We start from the raw sequence: 11,666 nt of genomic DNA, 5'->3' as shown, positions 1-11,666 counted from the left end.
AATTTTAAAAATCTTTTTAAAATTTAAAATATACATAAAAAATTATAGAAAATTATAGAAAATAAAATAAAAACAATCATATTATTAATAACTTGAAATGACATAAATTACAAATACAAAAAATTATAAAAATAAAAGATGATAAAAAACTTCTTTATTATTAATCAGTAAATCTTTTACAAGTATAAATTTATTTCGGAATTCGTCGCATCATAATAGATGAGTACATCCCAACTAGGTTGGCACCTACTCACCTATATCACTATCATTTGCAACTGTTTTTAAAATAATTCATTAAAAATTTAAAGCTAAGAAATAAAAATTATAATTTGATAAATATTGTTTAATCTTTATATCTATCTGCTAGTCTCAACTCTTCAAATTTATCTTCAATTCTAGCCATCCGATCGATGCATTGCATTCGCTTCTAATACATCCACCAATCTTGTAAGCACATCACCGCTTGTACAATATACGGATCTAAGCATGTCCTGTGGCCGTCGATCAAACGTCCTGCTGTGCTGAAGGCGGATTTCGAAGCTACCGTCGAAACCTGCACTGTTAGTAAGTTACGAACCATGGTGAAAAGTATAGGATATGAAACTGGTCCATATACTTTCCACCATTGCAAAATATCTAAAATATTTCCTTGACATTTAACTAAAGAAGCAGATAAATATTCATCTATTTCAGAAACCTCCAACGATGATCCAAGTCTAGACCCACCAGTTAGCTCAACTACCATTGCATGCCTATCAAAACTTATACTTTTACCTCGGCTTAAGCTCGAATGTGCCGAAGCCGCAGACTGTTGTGCAGCTACACCATGTCTAGTTGCGTACTCATCATATAAGGTTTGAAAATAATTTCTAATAGCTAAATGATGAGAAATAGCAGTAATGCTGGATCCATCATCTAAGTCTATAACATGTCCACTATAAAATGATTGTAACAAACTTCGAAGGCTAATATCTTTCAAACATGGATCAATAAGAACCCTCAAACCAAAAATATGAGGAATAGACCTAAAATACTTATTAAATTTGCTCTTCATTTAAAAAATTATACTTCCAAAAGTATCATTCATACGATATTTGTTAAAAAAATTTGAATATTTAAAATTTGTAAAGCAGCTAAAGTAATAGTTGGATAATAACAACCAGATAATAATATAATAGCATCATAAAAAACTTATAACATCTCATTTAAATTATATATAATTATCCATTCATCTTCAGTTATTCCATAAGAGCTACCAGAGCTAGAACTAGAAGCAAAATAATTTATAAAATAATTTATATTTTTTTATATTCTATAGCTACACTTAACATTGCATAGGTAGAATTCCACCTATAGTCAACATCTTTTGGAATCAGTCTAGCTTTAATATTTTTTTCTTTTACACATTTATTTCCATCTTTTAAGTCTTTGTTCAGAAGCAGTATGCTTATAAGCGACTATTCTAACCTTTTCTATCATGGGTTTAATTTCAGTAAATACACTTTGAATAATTAAATTTAAAATATAACATATACATCTAATATGAAAAAGTTCACCGTTAGGACAATGACAGAGTTATTTTGAGAAAATCTACACGTACATTGTTATTACTTGCATTATCTAGTGAAAGAGAAAATATTCTTTGATCAACTTCTAGTTTCATAAGTTTTTCAACTATTAAATTGGCTACATTAATACTAGTATGTGACTCTTCAATTGTAATAAAAAAACAACTCTTTTAAACATTTATCAATTTTCATCAATCCAGTGTGCTGTGATACATAAATAACATGTTTGTGCTCTAGATGTTAAAATATCAGAAGTTAAAGAAATTTTACAGTTTAAATTTTTAAAATAAGAAGTTATTTTTCCTTGTTCTGTTTGATAATGTTTTAAAATATCCCATTGACAGGTTTGACGAGAAAGTTTTTTAAAATCGGGATAAAAACCATCTCTAAACAAATCTTCAAATTCATCATGTTCTACTAATTTAAAAGAAATGTTTTTAAGAATGATAAATCTGATGACGCATATCCTGGCTCGGATAGCGTCATAATTCCAAGTACCGAGACTATCAGAAGAGGATGATTGAGAAATCATAGATTGTCGGATATCACATTGAGAAGTTTGGCCTTAGTTGTGTTTTTCTATATGGCGTTTGAGATAGTTGGTGCAGCTCTTATGATGAGCTTGGAAAGTCTGGCTGCACAACGCATATTTAGCCTTCTGGGTGAGGATCCTACCGTGTTCATCCTTGGTGACGTCTATCTTCTTAAAAAAATTCCACACATCGGATCTCAGCCTTTTAGGAGCTCTTGGTGCAGATTCGTCGCCACCGGATTCGGGATTACCACTGGTAGGATCGGTAGGAGGAGTTGTTGTTGTAGGAGGACTCATTTCAATATCGGTATGAGATAGATTTTGCTCTTCATAATTAGATCCAGAAGCCATTTGATGAAAGGTTTAGAAAGTATAAGAGATTATAAGAGAGTATTAGAGAAAAGTAGATGAGTTTTGGTGTGAGGAGAAGAAGTGAAAACCCCCTACTATTTATAGAGGCAGCCTCCTAGGAAATGACCAAAAAACTCTCACCAAATAGTCGTTTTTTGAACGTTTTAAGGGGCAAAACGGTTAAAACGTAAAAAATGACCCGGCCCCGATTTTTGCCCGCAACGGTCACTAAGGGTGACCGTTTGCGGGGGCGGGCGATGGTTCCGGTCCGGCGGCCGCCCGGCCCGGTTTCGTGTCCGGCCAAACATTGTTCCGGGCCGGCACATAGTCCGGACCGGCGGCCAGCGACGGGCACTCGAACCGGGCTCTGGCCTCGATTTTCCGGCCGACCCCGGGTCTTGCCTGAGTTCCGGGCTGACCTCGGTGGGTCCGGACCGGCGGGCTTTTTGGACAAGGCTACCAGTATGGATGATCCGTACGGTTGGAAGACTCTAATATGACTTTTACGGTCTAGATTTGATTCTAGGCCGGGCTCTTAGATAAAAATTTGTTTCCTCTGAGCGGCTCATGAGCCATGCTGCAAAGCTTTTAGATGTTTAACCATATATAGGGGGAGTATCCCCAAGATGCAAAGCTTTTAGAAATACAAGTTGTACAGGGAGTAGTTTTTTAAAAAATTCTTATTATTTCGGATACGAGGGAAATCTTGGTGAGGCACGACGATCCCCAAGCCAAAGCTCAAGGCTAGATAGATAGGATCGAACCAAAGACCTGGGGGTGTTGGTAGAATTACCCTTGCGTTGCTAGACCGTCTGCACCACATGCAATGAGTCTTAAAACTATACTGTTGTATTCGGGTAATTTTAATTGCAAAAATAGTTTTTTAATTAAAATTTTAACTAGTCAATTAATGCAAGAATTTAAGATAGAAGAATAAGTTCTGGTAACAAATGGATTCCATATAGAATGTGCTTTAATTATCATAATAACGTATGATTAATTATTTATATTAGTTAGTGCTGGCTTAGAAAGGCTCATTAATTAATGGGGATGGACAATGCTAATTTATTTTGGCGCAATTAACGAAAGGAGATTACTCCTATTTGAGCCTTGACTCCGAACTTTTTTTACGACACATCCTTATAACTCTTTTAATGTGGGACTAAATCCCTCCTAGTGTGTTCTGGTAATACTATGCGCCCTCTAATTTTAAAGTAAATAAGTATATGTTATCAACAATTAAAAAAAAAGAAGCAAAAAGGGATCGTTCATATTTTTTTTTTACTTTTCAATCAAAGGAAATTGTCATCCATTTTACTACTACTTTCTTTTTATTTCCAATTTTATTTCTCTCATACAATCTCTCAAATATCTGTCTAAATTTCTTGTCTTTATTTCTCTCTCATACCCTTATCAATGTGATTCTTTTTTTTTCTTCTTAATTAATTTAAAAAATTTATTTGCTTTTCGATAAAGAAGAAGCCCTTGCCACAAAAATACGCAACAAACATTTTAACACAACTAGCTTTTTCTTATAAGAAAGGACAAAACTGTGATATTCTCAAGATAGGCATAGTATATATAGATAAAACATTAGAGATAGGTAGCTCTATCATTAACTCAACCAATGGTTCACAAAGTCTCAAATTAAAGATCGATAATTTGATTAAAAAGTAGAAAATACTGTCGACAAAGCACACCTAGCTACCAACCTAAATTTCTTCCCATTTATTATTAGCATTATGAAAATCTGCATGTGCTTGTTTGTGGAGATAATTTCTTGCTTTGACTTGGCTTTCATAAAGCAATCTTCATCACCATTAACCTAAACAAATCAATTAAGGTGAGTTTAGAAAAACACTGTAAGATCTTAGAGATTAAGACAAAATTATTAGTGTATTAGTTGTTTTCTTGCAGAGAACTTTGTTCTTTTCTTAAAGAAAACGAAAATATGCCTGCATACTTAATTAATTAGTTGCAGCCTCTGGACTTGGTCTCTGTATATCAAATTGCAGTAGTTAATTAGGTGTTCTAGAATAGGACATTTTAATAACTTTTATACGCTCATGCTCCTAATCTTGTAAAATATGCCTTTAATTACCTTGTTGGTTTAATTTAGGTCCAAAATATGGGCTGAAAATACAGTGCAGTGGCGGGAAACGCTATTATAAACAGGTCCAGACAAATGGGCCATACGCAGCAACAGGCGATGGCGGCCCATTAAGGCACCGGCCTTTATCTGCGTGCCTTTATTTCTAAGGTTATTTGAGATGGTATCGTGGAAATTAAACACAAATTCTAAACTGAGAAAATATAAGTATAGAAACAAATTAATAAGAAAAAGCATAGTAACAAGTAGAAAATTAATAACCTTACACAAATTATTTTATTTTTGAGCTTACGCATGGAAGTAGACGCTGCCATAAAGATCTCGACACGATTAAAACCTTTTATCCAACGTACACCGGTTACAACACTCCGAACTTTACAACATAAACTTGTTCGAAATAAGAACAATGGTACGGACGTTATCTCAATATTTATTTCTTCAGTAGCATTTCACACTCCTCAACTCATATATTACTCCTCGTTAATTTTTGTGAGGAGAACGAGGGGTTGTGTGTAATTTTTTAAATGCTAGCTAGTCCAGACTAGCTAGCAGATGATAAGTGCTACTGAAGATATAGATGATCGAAGGGGATTAGATCCTGAGGGTGAGCCTAACCTTGTTAGGCACGGCAACCAACCGGACCGCCCTGGGCGCCGTCAACCCGTAGACGTCCCCCATGTCGAGCTCCGCCGGCGACACCCCCTCGGGTAACTCCCACTCCGAAGCCAATGCAACAAACTGGGCCAACGACCATCTACGAACGCGTACAGCCCCAGTTGCATCCGCCGACACACGCGCCCCGAACCGAAAGGGAGCGAACTCGAAAGCAGTTCCCCCGGAAGTCCGCCACCCGCTTCTCGCCGCCGCGCCGCGCCGTGTTCAACTCTGGGACGGCCGCCGAACCGAGTTCAGGCTTCTGCCAGACGACTTTCGTCCCGAGCCGATGGCACCAGTTTGACCCACATCCGGGTTTTGGCCGGATGAAGCTGCCGGCGAGCTCGGTGTCGGAGGACGGCACAGTGGAGAGGAGCGGGGCATCGGGGGTGGAAGCCGGAGGGTTTTCCTTTGATGAATTGCATTTGAGCGTACTGGAGTTGGCCTAGGTCGGCTCTTGACCTTGCGGTCGAGCCCGACTACTTGGGCTAGCTCTTGCTGGGCTCTCAGGAGTTCGGAGGGGTGTTTTAGTAATTCCGACATTGCCCATTCTAGAACTGAAGCCACTGTTTCCGTACCTCCAAACATCACGTCCTGCAAAAAAATATAAATAAATACATGGATTATTTTCATATTGTAGTTGTAGTGTATAGTGCAGTTATATAGATAATCCTGGGACACACGTGATTTGGATAAGTGCATTAATTTGAATAAGAATTTAATTATAATGTGTTTGGCAAAAATTTGTACAAGATCGAACTAGTTCATTTTAGTTCAAAAAAAGAAGCTTTTATCTAGATTATTTTTGGACCACCTCTATATTGGTTCAATCCTATCGGATTGGTTCAATCCTATCGGTTAAGGCCTTAACCGGATTAGTGTGAATTTGTCAAACACATCCTTGAGATTGCCAACTAGCATGCACTAGTAACCTTGAGTAACCCTAAGATCATTATTATTAGAGTTACCAGTGTAGTCCCAATCAGGACTATTCATGCAAATACATGAATCTCAAAGTTATCTATGCAATTACACCATATAATATGATTATTTCATGATATTGTCTGTAATGGTTTTCTGATAATATGTAGTCTTCTTTTAGTAATGGTTTAAATTTTTATAAAAAAAAAACTTATTAAAAAAATTCATGATAATTTTCTTATAAAAAGATTTCCCAAAAAAATCATGATAGTAGAAAACTCTCTGTTAGTTTTGTGCTAACTAATACGTACATAAAATGTTCATGGTAGTTAACGTAAGATGATGTACTTTCATGGTAGTTTGATTATGACTTCATATATGAAAATTCATCCTACCTTCGTAAGATACATATAGATCAAAGTTATGATATTTTATTCGTGTGATATTTGCATTGTAAACCTCCACTTTCCTATACAAAACCCTAGCGTTTCATTGTGAAATTTAAGAATTTAGTTCAAAGGGCAAAGATTGAGCAAATATACGTACCATAATGATACCCTTTATATTATCCCTACTAAGCTTCAAGCTCTCTTGCCCTTCATTATCACCTCCTTCCTCATTCTCATCAAGAAAAGCGATCATGTCGTCGACCATGTCCACCTCCTCCGTCGAGCCCTCCTCCTTGGGCTTCTTCGCCAAATGCTCGTCGATGATCCGATTGATGAATTGATCGAGCTCCGCCCTCGCCTTCTTCATCCTCCTCTTGATCCCCTGAGCATCCCACCACCGGAGCCAAGGGAACATGTCTCCGACGCCGAACGCCCCAAAAAGCCTTGAAAACTCCGCCACGATCGCCCCAAACTCAGCCTGGTCGGCGTCCGACCGAGCCCCGAACGCCGCCCTGTATGTAACATTAGTCATCAGACTGAATGCAAGCCCGCCAACGTCTAAATTCTGTCCGATGCTAGCAACGACGGAGGCGATGCTGTTGTCTATTTCGTCGCGGACGGAGGTCCAGGACTCGGCGCGTCTGCGGCTGAAGAGGCGGACGACGCAGAGCTTGCGCATCTGGCGCCAGAAGGGTCCGGAGGGCGCGAAGGCCATGTCGGAGAGTGCGAGTGAGGTTTACCGAATGGCAGAGGTGACGGGGCGGTCGGCGAATCGAGTCGTGGGACCGGAGGACGAGGCGGCCATATCGGGGGTGGAGCAGCCGACGACGTGGAGGGAGCCGAGGCGGAGTGTACTAGGGGTCCGAAGGCCGCTGGAGGTCGGCTAGGCCACGGTGGGTGAGGCGGTGGGCATCGCGGAGGTTGCCGACGAGAGGGAGAGGGCGTGGGCCGGGCGGGAACGGAAGAAACGGCTGCGGCGGCGAGAGAGGAGGAGGATGAGGAGGAGGAGAGGGAGGAGGAGGAGGAGGATTTGCATGCTAGTTGAATCTTGCAAGAATTCGAATGAGAGTAGTGCCATTGTTTTATGCTTTAAACTATTAGAAGTTCAGTCGAGCTATAGACTTAGTATCAATAGTATTCGAAATGTAAATACTTTAAAATTGCAACTTGAAAAGGAGAGGGAGGGAGGGAGGAGGGGAGGAGGGGAGGATGGTGAGGATTGAGAATGGAGGGTTTAAGTTATATTTATAGGAGGGAACTGGCTATTCAAGAGGGGTTTCTTGTTTGAAATATATATGGAATATATTAGGGCTTGACAGTGTGTATAATCTTAGAGATTACGATGTGTATGAGAAGAGTAATTAAAGTGAGACAAGAAACTGTTTGAAACTTAAGAGACAAAGTCTGAGAAACTTAAGAGGAGGTCATATATACATGCATTCATGCTAGTGGAGAAGGAATGAAATTAATTAATCTAAGACTTGCAAGTCCATGAATTGATGAAGTTCACCCAACGACTGATATAAGTTCTAGTTAGACTTAGGGTCCGTTTGGAAGAACTCTTAAAATAGGGTTAAGATTGATCATGGTCTGGTTTTATCCTAAACCGGGCTAGAATTATTCCATAGGGGTGGTTTGGAAAAGAACCCGTTTAAAGGCCATATTTTGCTTTAAAAAACCTGGGTAGACATTGTTTTATCCAAGCACAAAATAAGAAAAAATTGGGTCAGGTTCAGTCTGGTCCAGTTTTAAGCAATTGTCAAACACGCCCTTAGACTCATTGCTTATTTTGTTTTATTTCTGTTATTTATGTATATATATATAGAGAGAGAGAAAACTTCTTTTTAACCGACTTCAAAAGTTCCTTATATGGTAATTAACCAACTTCTTTTTAACCGTAACCAACTAACTCGATCGTACATATCAAAGTTTCTCCTTCGCAGTTCCAATATCCCGCGGAGCATTCAGATCAGCATCTTTACTCAGAACTTATCGTGTAGGAGCCACTGAGCCATATCACGATCATTATAATTCTTATTGTCCAACATCTACAATTTAATTATAAAATCTTTACACGTAGCAGACCCCGTGAATTATATTATTTATCTACATTCTATAAAAAAAACTTTTAATAGTAGAAGCCATTGAGATTAACCGATAGTCTTGATTCATGTAACTAATTGTAGGCATTCTTTACGATCAAGATTGTAGAGAACAAATGTCCCTCTCATATATTGTAGAGATTCTGCGTGTGACTTAAGATTTCCCGTTCTTGTGCGTGGAATGATAACTAAGTATGAAAAAGTAATTAAATAATATTATAATCAGGTCCTACCTACCCCATCCTGTTCTTATTAGTTGTAGAGGAGTAACATTACAACCCTAAGCAATGGCCCGTACTTAGTAATTCAGTCGGAACATGCCTTGACAAAATGCCATTAATTAACCATAATATATATTAAATCTTTTAGATAGTGTAAAAACCATGCAACTTTGTATTCAAGCAAATCTAGCAAAAAGTTGGTGAACAAAATTTAATATTGCTATATATGTACAATAGGGTTCATTATATACAAGTGTACGTTCACTCTACCGTGCATGTTACAAGCCATGGCGCACTTTCTTTTAAAGTTACTTTGAAGTAATGGTGAACGATGAGAGCTATAATTATATAATTTAACATGGTCTTAATTAAGCTCTTTCTTTGAACGGATCAGAATATGATTTTGTATTTATTTTCTAAATCTGTTCTAAATTATTCATCTCTGGAAATGTTTATACTTAGCTTGGTTTCTGATCCTATATTAATTAAAGTAATTTTTTTGTACTAAAACTTTTAGAGCCATCATTGGCCTTGAGGGTTATATATGATGTTACACTCAAGCTGCTCTTGAAGCAAATCATAAGAATCAATATAAATCATTTTCGGATTTCGTTAACATTGAAGTATTGTATCCGATACATAAATCTACGCTTCACTGACTTCATTATAGAAAGGGTAAATATTAGAAAAAAAAAACCCCTTAACTTTGGATGATTATATAAAAAAATCTTAACTTTCAGAATATCAAAACTAACGCCCCCCCACCTACCCTAACTTTTAGATTAATTATATCAAAAAACCCACTTTAACTTAAGGGGCGATTTTGAAAAGTTAAGAGAGATGTTTAGCAATTTTGTTATAATCGTCCAAAGTTAAGAGAGATGTTTTATGATATTTAGCAATTTATGTACGTAGGCTAATGTGCAATTTAAGTAGGCTATCTCAAAGTCACAAACTTCAGTCTGGCACTAGCTTAGTTCATAAATAATTTAATGCGAATAACTTGTTTTTGGCCCAAAATAATTGTTTTGTTCACATTGTACACCGCAGCTCATGGTATGACATGCGGAAACTTAGTTTGTTTGGGCTTTGACATAAGAGTCGAAGTGGGCCTCCAAATGGATAATCACAGGTACACGCTCAAGTTAAAATTCGTAGGTCTAGCCGCACTGGAGATCTCTCTGGTCACTGTGGAGTGCATGTATACTCCTCAAAATTATAGTCTGCTAGCTAGGGAAGCTCTTCATAATATATATAGCGAAAATATTTGGATGTAGATTTAAATCTAACTTTAGGTTCATTTTCTGCCCAACTTAATTCACACCTAAACAGCTTATTAATTTGGTGCATATATTTCTCACTCATAATTAAGAGATTCTTTTTGCGTCAAAACAACTTTTTTAGATGCCAAAACTATCATTAATTAGACTGTAATAGTCGCTATCTAATCTTACTTTGCGTCTTTGTTAAAGGTTGGTTGGAGTTGGATCATAACTTTAGTGGTAACTGTTTTTTTGCAAAATGCAGCACGCATTGTTCTCCAAAAATGGAAGGGGGTAAACAAAACACGAATTGGTTGCTCTTTGAATAATATGCATTTGCGTAGGGGGTTTTAAAAAAAAAACCGGAACTGAAGCTACTGAACCAAACCAAACCATCTTAATTGGACCATGCTTTTATTCGTGGCACCTAACTTGGTATCCGATATTTTATCTACATTTCTAATTAAAATGTTTTGCTTCTTTCAAGAAGGAGGGCGCAGTCAATTTTAAGGAAAACATCAAATTTCATTAACTAATTAGTTCTCCTAGTTTCGCTAATAAGCACATTTGACATGAAAACATGCTACACTTTTCCTCGACAGTAAATGTGCTCCTATCTAAACTAATACAACGAAGGACTAAATAAATAAATAAAACATAAAGATCTCCATTAATCACAAGTCATTTAGAGCTCGCCTTCGCGGCCCTTTAGCCCTCTCCTCCTAATATAAAAGCCCACGGCCCGCGATAGCCCAACTACCCTTCAAGAAAGCCCGTCATCCGGAGCACTGAATCCCTCACGTGTCTCAAATCCCGGCCCTTTAGCGTCCGGCCGTGGCCCGAACACACTGAAAAAGCCGCCTTATCCCCTACGGACCGCCTGCCAGATACCAGAACGTGAGGCGGAACGGCCTCCGTCGTCGCCGTCTCCTCGTCACTGTAGACCGACCATGCCGAGGGCCTCGTCGACGGTATGTTCACCGGAGCAGCCGCCCTCGGCGTCGGGGAGTTCGGCCGTCTCGAACTTCTTTGGTACGCATTCGAGTGGTCGGAAACGTTGGCCGGCCCATTTTCGCAGTCGGCCCACACAACATCACACTCGTATAACTCGTCCATAACTTCCGTGGGCTGCTCTCGTTTCATTTTGAGCTTGTATTTATAGAGGGCGAGGAGCGGCCGCGTGGCTTTGACGTGTGGGATACACGCTTGCAAGCCCGTGATGACGTCAGCATTTTGGTCCATATGGCACGTGTCCTGTACCCATAAGTTAATTTTGGGGAGTTTGGTCTCAACTAATTTAAGTACACGTACGTACGTACATTTTTGTTAGTTTATGCAACTTTGATGGGGGATTAACATGTGGATTAATTAGAGCTATATGCATGGGGTGATTAGATTAGTGAGTTTGGGGATTTGCTGACAATTAAAAGTCAAGAGGAATAGGAGAATCGTAAGGAACAGTTCATAGTGTGTGGGGGGTCAATCACGAGGACACACGTGTGTGGAGGTGAGTACTTCCACCTACACCTCGTGATATTTTAATAAGATAATATATA

General features: G+C 38.5%; 1 pseudogene; it reads right to left on the bottom strand.

Moving 5' to 3' along the window:
* LOC109841755 lies at positions 5,441 to 11,352 on the bottom strand (annotated as a pseudogene).

This window comes from Asparagus officinalis, chromosome 1 (genome assembly GCF_001876935.1).
Source record: "Asparagus officinalis chromosome 1, Aspof.V1, whole genome shotgun sequence".
Classification (NCBI taxonomy): domain Eukaryota; kingdom Viridiplantae; phylum Streptophyta; class Magnoliopsida; order Asparagales; family Asparagaceae; genus Asparagus; species Asparagus officinalis.
Note: the sequence above shows the minus strand (reverse complement) of the source record. Positions and strands in the feature narration are given on the sequence as shown.